The sequence below is a fragment of the Danio rerio genome, chromosome 24 (assembly GCF_049306965.1).
Source record: "Danio rerio strain Tuebingen ecotype United States chromosome 24, GRCz12tu, whole genome shotgun sequence".
Lineage (NCBI taxonomy): Eukaryota > Metazoa > Chordata > Actinopteri > Cypriniformes > Danionidae > Danio > Danio rerio.
Window position 1 is genome coordinate 30,937,063 of NC_133199.1, and position 14,309 is coordinate 30,951,371.

Genomic DNA, 14,309 nt, shown 5'->3' on the forward strand with positions numbered 1-14,309 from the left:
TTGAGAAATGTAGGAAGAAACCCATCCTGACGTCCATCAGTTACTCTTTACTGATCCTTCCTTTAACAAACTCAGATGAAGTATTCTTTGTAGCATGTAGCTTCCAGAAGTTTCCAACTGCTTGGTTATAATGCTGAGGTTTCATCTTTGGGTAGAGACTCAATATATCCATCTGCAGTGTGACTTCAATCGACCGGCATGTTTGTGTGCGTGTGTTTGTGGGTGTGCGTGTGTTTGTGGGTGTGTGTGTGTGTGTGTCTGGGTTACTGCGTCAGAGGGCGGGGCCTCAGGTTTGAAATCTCCCGGGTTTGCGCGTGCACGTGAAAAACTTTGTTTCGTTCGTACGTCATGGCGAAACACCTAATGAGTCGGTATCAAGGCGACTCGTTTGAAGCACTATGATTCGACTCTTTTATAGATGAATCAACAGTTTTAAACACTGTATTCTTACAGATTTAAGCCTTAGCTGGATACTTCACTTCACTTAGAGCTGTGTTACACACTACATGGAGGGGAATTTTCAAAAACCCATAATATGGGCTCTTTAAAAGTTTGAATTTAAAAAATCTTGAATGGTTATAAAAATTTATAGGAAACTTCCTACTATTGTTTAGCCGCTTGACTTTATGGTGGGTTACTTTTGAACGCCCCCTGTGGTTTTAAAGAATATCACAATGGCAAACGCATCAAGTATAAAAGCCTCGTCCGTTTCGTGAGGTGCACGCGCAGTCAGCAGAGGTCCACGATGCGGCGCCAGGCGAAAGTATATAAATTAGGCTTAAGAAAAACATAAATCCTAGATTTCTAAACAAATGAATTTTATCAGCTGGTCCTTTTTAGCAATTCAAGACACGCAGAGCAAAACGTTGCAGTTCAAATCACACTTTTAAAAAATATATAGTGTAAACAGTGGAATCAAATTCCCAAACACGTATAATCTAGTTCTTTTTAGTGAATCAAATGCAGGTGAACTAGGCACAATATTTCTTTTGGTTTCAATTTCAAAGTAATCCACACAATCCCAGTCAAATAACTCTAACGCAACCATCAGAAAACAAATAATATCATTTTTAACTAGAAGTGCATGTCTTACAAAAAGATTCAGTCCATGACCTTATGTTTCCTTTTTTAATATTAAGAGTATTCTTTAAACTAGTTTTTAGTCTACAAACCTCCAGCCAAGGCAAAGTGGGAATCAACATGTGCATGTATGTACAAAACAAACCGACAGCACTTTCATCCCTTTCCCTCCCTCTTCTTCTACAGGTCAACAGGTCACATTCCTTATGCTGATTTGGGCCTCAGCTACAAACAGGCAAGCTAGGTTAGTCTGTATATATGTTCAGGACATGTGTCAGACATGTTCCGCTTGACATCTGTAGACAGTAGATGGGTAGATCATCAAGTTCAGAAAACATCTGAGGCAAAATAATGCTGGAGATACACCCACAATAGGCTTTTATGACCAAACATACCAATGATGCTCAGTGGAAGAGATGAGGATCAATATCTACTTTTTAATCCTGCCTCCAGCAACTGACAGCGGATACAAGGGCAAGAAAAGTTTGGCCTCGACACCTAATATTCATTTTTTTGCATTCCAATACACCTATGAGCAAAGAGGTGAGGATCAGAAGAAAAACTAAATGATGCACCAGCTCAGACATAAACCATCCAGAGCATCTGAGGCTGTGTTTATACTAGTGTGTTTCCACTTAAAAACTGCTTTACAATAAAAACTTTCCTTATCCAGACATAAAATATGAGCTCCCTCCACACCACACAGTCTAAAACGCATGATACATGACCATTCACACTGACTGGGTATGCGCATATTTTGCCAGCATTCTTAGGCTATGTTCACAAAGGTATTTTTATAAATTGATTTTTGTACTTTGATGCATGTTAAGATAGGGATGTAACGGTATCAGAATTTCACGGTACAGTAATACCTCGGTATGAATGTCACGGTACGGTATTTATTGAATCATTTACAGGAAAAAAAAAAAACTTTTGAAAATACTCCAAAAAAGTGCCAAAAGTGTCAATAACATACAAATTAGCCATCTATCTGTTAGCTTTGAAACAGGAACTTCAATTTTAATAACAAAAAATTATTAAACCATGTAAAAAAATAAAGTTTCAATTTAGTATTGTTGAAAACTCATCACATTTAACATTTAATCACTCACTTAGATAGAGATGGGTTTAAAGGAAAATTATCATATAACTATAATCTGGTAAAAGCTGGTATCTCTGGGTATTTACAATGTCCCCTGCAACAGAAAAAAACCCTCTCATTTGGGACTGAGGTTTCTGGGACAAGAGAGATATGACTTGGCCCATGTTGACAGCAGTGGGTAACGTTGTGCATTGTCTTTCCCCCACTTGAGAAGACAAACTATGAGTGAGATAGAGGTCTCATGTCTGCATCAATCTGAACAGTGTGCTGTGTTTCTGCAGTCCCCATGACTGATTATTAGTCGTATTCCCCAACTTGCAGGCACGTGCACACATAGGGCTCAACCTGTGCAGTGCACATGCCCTTTTTAGTCTTGGATAGAAAATGCCCTTCCAAAACGATCAAAAGTGCCCCCGCGACGCGACACAACCTCCGTCCAGTCCAGCCCTTCAGTAGGCGCGCGACAACACCTCTCTTGAGTATGCGCGCTCAACCCCCCCTCGGCGCTTTACAATACGCGCGCCACAACACAGCTGATCAGAACGCGCACGACAGCACCGCTATTCAGCACGCGCGCGGCGACAACACCCGCTTTAGGTTCGATCATTTCCATCTTTTTTTCATCTCCGCTACTAGCAGCACACTCCATTTCCGCATTACTGGATCTGTAGCGACAACAGACCGCAAAGGATTATGGCCACGCCGGGGCTGATGGGAAATGAAGTTTCAGCTACCTCCCGTTCGCTTCATTCGCCTGAGCAAATTTTCTCAGAAGACCTATAGTTTTACCGAGTCATGCGACTTCGGTAATATCGAAAAAATTTAATATTGCGGTATGACGGTATTTACAATACCGTTACATCCCTATGTTAAGAGCATGGCAAACCAACAGGCGGTGATAAAAGCCCTTCACTATAAGTTCACTCTAGGGCTGCACGATATTGGAAAAACGTAACATTGCGATATTTTTTATTTTGCGATTTATGTATTTTGCGATATGAATACAATTTCAAATTTTTTTTTATCCATAACTACGTGTAAATACAATACAAAAAAGGTACAACTGAAAAAGTGTTTAACGTTTCCAGAACCCCGAATATTCAAGTACAGTAACTAAATGATAAAATTAATTCAATAAAATTAATGTTACAGATAATTAATGTTACAGTTTCCTATAACTGAATGTTTTCAAAATCATTCTATAATCATAGTCATCAAAAACACATGCATGGATATCGCAATGCGTGTATTCACAGTCACGTCGCAGGATTAGATTATTAATTCAATATTAAAAGATGTTATTATTTTAAAACAATTTATGCAATGAAGGCTGTTGTTTTATATTCGATTATTTAAATTTCTGTACCTGGATTCTGTTAAGGTGGTTGTACACTGAATGCGCTGCTCAGCAACCTGTCGCACAATGCAGCGCCATGCATTTTAAAACTCTAGACATAGATTTCTATCAGGATATGCAAATGGCGCCGCAAGTCAGCGGCTGTCTGCGATGCCCAGCTACAACTCAGGAAACTGTTCATATTTATGCCGCACCACAGACGCCATCTGAATAGTTTTATTTTAAATAACATTCAAATGTGCGCATCTGGTGCGTGATACGCGATACGTAAACTTCATCTGATGAAGTTATATTCATAATCGCAATACGTATTGCAGCCCTAGTGTGAATTCTACATTCTGGCCAATCAAAAAAAAGAAAATGGTGTGCAAGCTGACATCATGACGCAAACACTTCAGTTTGCCTGAACTCCTCCACAATGTAACTGGAGTTTTGGAAAATCTTCACCCTGGCTGGAGTTTTCAGTAAGTTTAGGATTCGGTCACCTGATACTGCACTTTCATGTGAAAAAAAGGTTTGAAAATATTTGTGTTTGTGTGAACAAGGCCTTACTTACGGACTACAGATTGAACAATAGTAATATGAGAGGGGCTTGATGCACCGGGGAATGATACGCAATAGTTGCAGAAAACCAATCAGAGAGCGACTGTGAATAGCCACGCCTTCATTTTCAAAAAGTCTGTGTTTCAATCCATCAATAAGGAACCAAGAATCAAGGAACACAAGCATTTCCAACTAAAACAGGGACTTTATCATTTTTAAAATGCTCCATTTACAAGGGTCAAAGACAGTGCAGACACCAGGCGTAACTATAACAAAACTTGCACATTGAACATAGAAAACTCACTAGTGTAAACAGCATCTAATATTTTCTATTTTGACAGTGCTCGAGTATAAAAAACTTAAAGTAGAACTCACTTTAGAACAACTATTCCAGTGCTGATACTGAATGAATCAGTTATTATTAATAATGAGGCAACTGAATGAATGATTCAGTGACTCATTCGTAAAGATATGCTGAATTCATACTCGTACTACTCCTACAGTTGCTGCCATATAAAGATATGGTCAATTTAGTCACATTGTTCTGCAGCTACAAATTCAGCTACTGTTATCCATCTCATTCCTGTCTCTATTGAACCCATCTGTTGGGATGCAACTTATTAACAAAACAATCATGTTTGATATAAAAAACCCTCAATTTTCCATAATCTCAAAATTAAAAAAAATAATATAAAAAAAGATCAAATTGTGTAAGTGTTTTGCACTAAACATTTGCACATAAACATTTATTCTAGAGATACAATCATCAACTTTGTCAATTGTGTAACTAGAAGAGTCCTATAATAAACAAATCAGTTCAATGACTAAAGGAATCAGTGTATTTGAACAAATAAATTAAATTAATAAGTTGTTCACTTGTTATCATCCAAATAAAGATACAATCCTGATTATTTAATGATTTTTACATACGGAAACACGCATAAATAGAGCAACACTAACGATGGTCAGAGAAAAAGCAACACAGTGTCCAATCAGCACTCCTGGACCACCACTCAACCAATCCAATTTGAGAAGCAAAATTAATTGCTCATACTTGCAAACAAAACCTCAACCGAAAACATTGAGAGAAAAGAACGAAAAAGACCGGACTGAAAGAGGAACCCATTGCACAAGGGTATGATGGTGATCAGGGTTCCCTGTAATTCTCCACATCATGAATCACCCATTCCTTAAGCAGATTTTCAACCACTACCACACTTTCCATGCTAAATCCTTGATCAAATGGTTCACAAATGTGCCTTGCATTTCTTATAAGAACATCTCAGTTGGGGTAAGTGCCCTTTAGCAACAATTCAGCACGACCAATTTCAAAATGACAACAGAGGAGTTCTGACACTTTGCAGATCATTAGAGTCACTTTCAGGAAATGATGCAGACAGACAGAGCAAAACATTGCCATTAGCACTAACGCCCAAGCATTTCTGTTCCTGAGATAGCATCAGCTCGCTTCAAAGTGGGGAGGCAGTGGACAGACAGAAGCCCAAAAGCACACCAGGTGAACTGTGCATGATGGTACAGGAGGAGAATGCTGATGATAACAACTGTTGAGGTCACTTTGGAAACACCCGTCTACAACGTACCCCTTAAAAATGGAATTAGTTCACCCAAAAATTTTGGTTTGCTTATTATTTACTCTCCAAAAGCCATCAGAGATGCACAATATTGCTTTTTCAACCAAAGAGTAATTACATTTTTGAAAGATATCATTTGAGAAATTGAGTAAGTTCAAGTTTTGATCATAGCAACATTTGACCAAAAAACAAAAAATGTCATGAACTGAATCTTGCGAATTTGCGTAGCTGAATCAGGGATTTTTTCTAAGTATACATTAAGGCTGAATATGTTGTATGCGAGTTGATATCACGATATATTTATTAGGTTAGATTAAATTGTTTATTAAGGATTAAAAGATAAAGATTATTATTTATATGATGACCAGGGCTGCACAATATATCGTTTCAGCATCGATATCTCAATATACGCTTACGCAATATTAACATCGCAAGATCTGCACTGTCGAACCAGTATTATAACTGACCAGTAGCCACATTTGAAAACACTAATGATTTGTGGAGTTATTGCTAAGTTTAACTATAAAGTTACTAAAACATTTATATGTGTTTTTAATCATAAATCACTATATATATTCTTTAATTTTGGTCTATTATTATTATTAATATTATTGTTATTATTATATACGGTATTATTATTATAAGGTCTTTTTATTATCACGAGGTCTAAATAATTATTATTTATTATTATAGTTCTTTATTTATTATTATAAGGTTAATTATTATAGGGTCTTTATAATTATTATTTATTTATTATAAGTCAATAATTATGAGGTCTATTATATTTTATGTAGATGTTCTCTAATAAAATCGCTCAATGTACAGAAAGTTATGACATTTTTCCAAATAGACATATTGATTTCATCTGGTGAAATTATATATTCAATATCGCAATATACAGTTGAAGTCTGAATTATTAGCCCCCCTGAATTATTAGACCGTTTGTTTATTTTTCCTCAATTTCTGTTTAACGGAGAGCAGATTTTATTTAACACATTTCTAAACATATTAGTTTTAATAGCTCATTTCTAATAACTGATTTAGTTTATCTTTGCCACGATGACAGTAAACAATATTATACTAGATATTTTTATATATGCTATACAGCTTAAAGTGACATTTAAAGGCTTAACTAGGTTAATTAGGTTAACTAGGCAGGTTAGCTTAATTTGGCAAGTTATTGTATATCGATGGTTTGTTCTTTAGACTATTGAAAAAAATTTAGCTTAAAGGGGCTAATAATTTTGACCTTAAAATGGCGTTTAAAAAATTTAAAACTGCTTTTATTTTAGCCTAAATAAAACAAATAAGACTTTTTTCCAAAAGAAAAAATATGATCAGACATATTGTGAAATTTTCTTTGCTCTGTTAAACATAATTTGGGAAATATTTAAAAAAAGAAGAAAAAAAAATCAAAGGGGCTAATTATCTGACTTCAACTGAATATCTTATAAAAATCAATAAAACACAAATGTCAGTTTTTTCCAACATCATGAAGCCCTAATAATGGCCATACTATTTTACATTTGATTGTTAAATTTCTGTACCATCCAGAAAACCATAAAGGGCAATTCCAGTGTTATAGATGTGACATTTGCAGTAAAAACTCAAAACATAAACTCACAGAGAAAGTAGATGTTAACATTAGATTGAAACATCTGTTTATATTTTCCAAAAAAACTAACCATAGAGTTATGAGATCAGAAAAATTATCTATCTGTAAAAATGTTTTATACCTAATTGAGGAAAATAAACATGCGGTATGAATGTGACCAAAAAAGTATGCAAGTTTACAATCTACGACATACTTTGTAGAAATTCAGTGAATTAAACTGCACAACTCAAAAGAAACTATGCTAATCAAAAGGATAAGAGTAGACTCTTTATAGAACAAAAATCATTGATTATTTTATTTGACATTTTTGCATTTATAAGGAAAAAATCTTGGTTATGGATGTCACATCTCCCCATTATGGATGTGACATCTTCACATTATGGATGTGACGGATGTGAAATTTTCACTTGTGTGACTATGGTAAATCAAATTTAATAGTTTGAGAACACTGACAGACATTTTTGGGTATTTTTACAGTCCTGTAAAATACAAGCCTACAAAAAAAAAAAACTTAAGGGTTTAGCTATTTTGGTAAAAACATTTTTTTTCATGGCAAGGTTGACATTTGCATAGATTTGCTCAAAGCACTGTTTATTTATTTTATACTGTTTGCTTAATTTATGCAGACCCACTGCACAGAAAATGACCTGGCCACCAAGTCGATCTAAATTAATGAAATCTTTCCAAACAGAGTTACTCAAATAATTTGGTGAAATTATATCCATATCTTAATATATATTGCAGCAAAACAAAATGTCACAATATCAGATTTTCCAATATTGTGTAGCTCTAGTATAAATTATACATTTTCTATTTCTTTTCTTAAAATCCTACAATCCCTCACACCTTAGGGTTCATTATTGCCACAACATTGTATTCAAAAATTGGATAAGTATTTTTGTGTACTAATTTCAATGACGTCAAAGTAATTACCCTTCACACAGGTCAGCAAAAAATGGCAAAAGAAAAGCCTGTAGGCTGAATACGCAAGTGTATGTTGTCACCGTTTTCTCAAATTAGCATTTTTGTAATTTACATGGAGTCGATAACGGTTTTGTCTTGCGCTTTGAAAAGTCTGCATTTTCAAGCCCCCAGAATGCCATTACCATATAAATGAATGACCGTAAAAAGCTTTCCTTTTTGTTGAAAATAGCGTCGTGTAAACAAACCTTTAAAGAAAGTCATACATACCTTGGATGACCTGAGGGTGAGTAAATAGTCAGGAAACCTTGTGTGAACTATTACTCTTAATTCCCCTTTAGACTTTTTAGTTCCTAACCAAAAAAAAAAAGTCAATGTACTCTACCTCAAAAAATCCTTTTTTTTTTACTTCTTTTTTTTCAATCTTTTCCCAACACAAATTCATAGTAAACTTAATTGTTTTTTCAAATGAAAGTGGAATGAACTAGGGCTGTGCAATTTGGGGAAAATATCTAATAGCGATTTTTTTTTAACAGATATTTCGATTACGATTTGATTTACGATTAAATTTAAACTTCAAAGTGATTTTAATTTTATTCAAGCTTCAGCTTAATAATCTGTAAGCCATGGCAACAATTCTGCGACAGCTCTTAAACTATACTTGTTTTGTTTCGTGTCTGTGATTTGAAACCAAAATATTCCCATATTACCAGTGCTGTTTTTCTTTGAAACTAATTTGTCTGTTACTGCTTCTGAAGAATTCCCAATTGTCAGAACTTTCCTGTTTGTTTTCTTTTTTTATTGTGAGCATAGTTCAGTTGCGCAACTCTGATTGGGCAGAACGAAAGTGTGCACACTCAATTGGCTAGGTAAAAAAGCCAAGGTCAGATCACACAATTTCGACACATTCCTTGACGTGGGGAGTCGTAAATGACAAATGTACATCTTGACACAAGATTCAACCGTTTCTTCCCATATAAAGTGGCATAGTTCATGACAGCCGATACCATTCCTGCGATGCCTCATGACAACATCGCAGAATGTCTAGCATGTTTATTTTCTGAAGCATAGCGGACTGGTTTTGAAGCAATTCATCTCAAATGTTATCGGGCATTCTTGTCTGCATATATTTTTTATATTGCAGCCTCTTGAGATTACTAACTGCAATGTTTCAAATTGCGATTTGATTTCGATTAACCGCACAACCCTAAAAAAACATAAAACAATCAAGTTGTACCCCCCAAAAAAACTCAAGAGTTGTGTTGATTCAGCTCATTTTAAATAAGTAGTTTGAACATGCAGCAAAAATAATATTTTGAGTGTTGAACACTAAATATATTTAGAAAAATATTGAAAACAAATAGCCATTGAGATCAATAATAGTAAAAAAAACACTATGGAAGTCAATGGCTACTAGTTTCTATCTTCTACCATGTTCAACAGAAGAAAGAACACATAAATATAGTTATAAAAAATATAAAATTATGAACAATTGGAGAGCAAGTCAAATTATGACAATTTCTGAGTGAGCTCTCTCTTTCAGGAGGTTGTAAAAAAGCACTAAATATAGCCTGGCTTTATCATCAGGCTGGAGATTGAGCCAAAGAATGGGATGGGACTCCAGAAAATACCCACAAGCACTGCATTCTTTCAGCGTTTGAGTTTGGGGCCAAAGGGCTGTAGGGTTGGGAGGGGTCAGGGTACGCCTGTGAGTTTTAATGGGGGGTGCAAGATGCAGACAAATCAGTGCTCACCCTGTGGTCACGTTACCACCACAAAAATGCGCATTTCCTTTACAAGACATGATTTAAAAGCGTCACTTACAATAAAACTTTAGTGCATATAACCCAATGTTTGACAACCCATCTCAAACTGGGCTGAAGTTTGCACCGCTATAAAAGTTTTATTCCTTTACATTACAGAACAAGTTTTCACTTTCTGACCTTATAAACTCAATATAAATACTGTAGTAACAGGTTATGGGGAGAAATCAAGCTTGATGCCAGAACCGGAGTCTCTAACGTCTACAAGGCTGCTTTCTGCACCTCAAGATTCACTCTGGAATGTTAAATTACGTCATGTATTTGGGATCGGGTTTCCTCTGGCTAAAGGATCCAGTTCACGGGAATGATCCAAAGACCCAGTTGAATGCATTGGGTTTTCATGAATACATTTGAACAGTCTATCATTTTATTGCACAACTGTTTACATTGAAACTGTCATTCTCAAAGGAAACAGGGTATAATAATGTGTCAACAATACTGCAGCATTTCAACACTCCCCTTCTAATCAATAAAGCCGTTTACTTGATAGGAAGTTCTTGCTTTGATCCGGTTCAATAAAAAGTGATTAAAAAAATCCATTTACTGTTATTTTACTCACAGACCATCCAAGATGTAATTTGTTTCCTTCAGTAGAACAAGACTTTTACTTTTTAGCTGAAACCATCATTGGGGATTCATGAGATGCTAATGGCTTTTTGACTATGAAAGAAAAAAAAAGACAATACCACAATATTGAGCTGGTTTTGTAATGAATAGGTATCAAATTCAAGAATTTTCCAAGACGCAGTTTACTGATCACAGATCATTTCCCTTCATAAAGCTTCAATGTATTAGATCAAATTTAGCTTTGACTGTGATGGGCTTATTTTTTCGGACTCGAAAATTGAATAGTGTTAGGGATGCACGATATATCGGTGGCCATATCGATATCGGCCGATAAATGATATTTTTAATGTTATCGTTATTGGTCTGATATTAAAATTAGTCTGATATCTTTAAGCCGATAGACTACATAATTGTATAAAACTGGTGCATGTATGGGTCGAACGTGGGTTTAGACTTGTCCAGTGCATTATAACACACTCATAAACCTTTCATCGATTATTTTTCCTGCAATAGACAGCAAAGCGAACATAAAAGCGTTGTCTGATTAACTAGCAGCTTCACTTTTTCTGACATTATGGTCTAATCCCAATTCTATTTTTGTACCCCTACCCCCTCCCCTTGGCCATTGAAACAGAATGTGAAGGGGAAGGGCTCCAAAATTTACCCCTAAGAAATGGTACACCACTACAACACCAGCACACGTCATCCCTTGACATCACAATCTTTTGCTGCATATGAGATCAGACGATCGTACTATGAAACATCATTAACATTATAGCAGACACTGTAAAAAGCTCATTCCCAGCCACTAGACTTTTCTGACAGGGTATTCGGGTGTCATTGAGTGGCAGAATGTTGTGAGACTACAATACAGAAGTTATTATTAGAGATTATAGATAGCGAAATTTAGCTGGCTTTTATTTTAGCGTTTTTTTTTCTTCTAAATCACGATGATAAAACACGGTTATGAATATATTAAAACACATGCTTGTTTGTTGTAAAAACTTATAATAATGACAAAAACATTCATTTGTGCATCCCCTACTTGCGTGTGCAGCCATTCTACTGTTGTAGATGTTGTACTCTGGGAAATTGTCCTACCCTATGGTTTCGAGTGTGGTCCTGAAAAATCTCTGTTTGAAGTTGTATCTAGCTCTTCCCCTTAGCATCCCTCCTTCAAGCTAAAGATAATTGGGATTGGGTAAGGAGAAGGGCTAAGGGGTAGAATTGGGATTGGGCCTACGTATTTGTATACATGTACATTACTGTAACATGTTTTATTCAAGAACATTTGAGCTGGTTTCAGTTCTTAGTTCTTTCATTTTCATTTTATTTAAAAAAAATTTTATCATCAAGTTATGTTAATTAAATCCAATTTTGTTATTTAACCTATTATTTTTATACAACAATCAAGTTGCATGTTAATTTGATATGCGAAGAAAACGATTTGATTTATTTTCGGTATGCTGATGTATGTGATATCATTAATATACATCTAATCACCTTGCAATTTTGAAATTATTGCTTTTTTTGCTTCAAGTAGGCTATTTAGTTCATGAGATCAGTTTTTAAATAAAATCAGTTGTTTACTGCATAAAAATATAACATTTTGTAATATTTATATTTATCGGTTAATATATCCGTTATCGGACTCCAAATCTTAAGGGTTATCGGTAGGGCCAGAGAGAATCTGCTGATATTTTTTGCTATTTCTGTGCAGAATTTTGTAATTAATCTGTGGAATTATGCAGAATGATTTTGGGAGTTTCGTAACTAAAAAATATATTCAAAAACTAAATAAACATAAATGTACACATGCCGATTCTGTGCGGCCCTAGTTATCGGTTACCGATATCAGCCAAAAAAATCCATATTGTGCATCCCTAACTAGTATTTAATGAATAAGCATAGTTTTAACTAAAAAATATGTTGTAGAAATGAAAATAAGTTTTATAAAATGGCCTGAAAGCGAGCTTATAAACAGCAAAGTTATTATTGTGTAAAACTACCCATATAAAACTGTTCATTCAAAGCAGTTGAATGAATTATAGAAAGGATTAAACTCCAAGAACGCTTATCCACAATGCAAGTTGGCATAGTTTCTCGCTTAAGAATGGTATGCAAACAGCTTTGATGATGATGATGATTACAGTAACAATGTAAACGGAACTGAATTTTATTTGTACAATAAACAACGTCACACCTTTTGCAGTGATGTAACAGCGCAGACATTGCGAAATTAAATTATTCGCGTGACGCTTTAAAAGCAAACAACTTCTTGGAATTGACGTGTCACTTTCCATCAGTCTTTGGCATCTTAACAAAACGTCTGAGCCTCGTATAAAATGTTTCACAATTACATGAATTTGAACGCAGAGTGATTATATTATACAAACAGACCCTGTTACAAAAAAAAAAGTTTCGTAATGAATAGGCTATCGAATTCCAGAAGTTTCCAGGAAAGATGCAGCAAAAGCCCTCTCTATTAACTCTTATTAAAAATAGGCTACTTTTTAATAAAAATGTATTTGTTTCTGATTACAAATGGTTTTATCACCTAGCAAAAGAACACATGATGTAGCTTGCCTATACATCAAATGTTGTTTCCTTGCAAAAGAACACAAGATGCTACATATTTGCAACTGCAGCAGTGCTTGTTAAAAGTACATCTGTCATAGAAAACACATGTAAATATGAAGCAGTCAGCTCAAGATACAATTTTAAGGTTTAAAACTCAAAGTTTCGTATAGGTTTCGTTTCGTTTCCATTGGGTTCAGGACTTCCCTTTCCCATCAGAGGCTCAACCGGCTCGAGACTTTTCTGCAACTTGAAACTTTGAGAAACAGTTTCTCTAAGCGCTTTGTAAAAATACCTTAAAGTCTTAATACATTTAAAGAAAACACGCCAACTTACCTCAGATTTAGTAAATCTTGCGTGGTAACACTTTAGTCCCGAAATAGAAAGCGTGTCATTCCGTTGCTGCGAAATCCACGGTGGACCAGAGAGGAGCAGTGTGGAATTCCGCCATGTCAATTATGTGGAAGCGCACATGGGGGTGTAGAAGCTTACCGTAAAACACCTAATACACTCCCGGAGCTTTCCTACACAGACCACTCACTCTTGTTGGGATAGACAACTCGACAAGAATATTTCTACACTTTTTATTTTATTTTTGTAGATTCAATAAAAAAAAATATAGGCCCATGATTTAACAACTTTTATCTTAACTATATAACTACACATATGAAAAAATACTGAAGTAGTTAATGGTAAATATAGTATTTTGTACTGGGTTGCAGCTGGTAGTGCATCCGCTGCGTAAAACATATGCTAGATAGATCATCAAGGTTATCTATCTATCTATCTATCTATCTATCTATCTATCTATCTATCTATCTATCTATCTATCTATCTATCTATCTATCTATCTATCCATCCATCCATCCATCCATCCATCCATCCATCCATCCATCCATCCATCCATCCATCCATCCATCTATCTATCTATCTATCTATCTATCTATCTATCTATCTATCTATCTATCTATCTATCTATCTATCTATCCATCCATACATCCATTTATCTATCTATCTATCTATCTATCTATCTATCTATCTATCTATCTATCTATCTATCTATCTATCTATCTATCTATCTATCTATCTATCTATCTATCCATCTATCCATCTATGTATCTATCTATCTATC

General features: G+C 35.1%; 1 protein-coding gene across 1 annotated transcript in view; it reads right to left on the reverse strand.

Moving 5' to 3' along the window:
• fndc3bb (fibronectin type III domain containing 3Bb) overlaps positions 1-13,654 on the reverse strand; it is a 135,053-nt gene extending 121,399 nt beyond the window's left edge. The window contains exon 1 of the mRNA XM_002666672.7: positions 13,514-13,654. The gene's annotated coding sequence lies outside the window, so the exon portion shown is untranslated. The remainder of the gene's footprint in view (positions 1-13,513) is intronic.
• Positions 13,655-14,309: the final 655 nt, after the last annotated feature.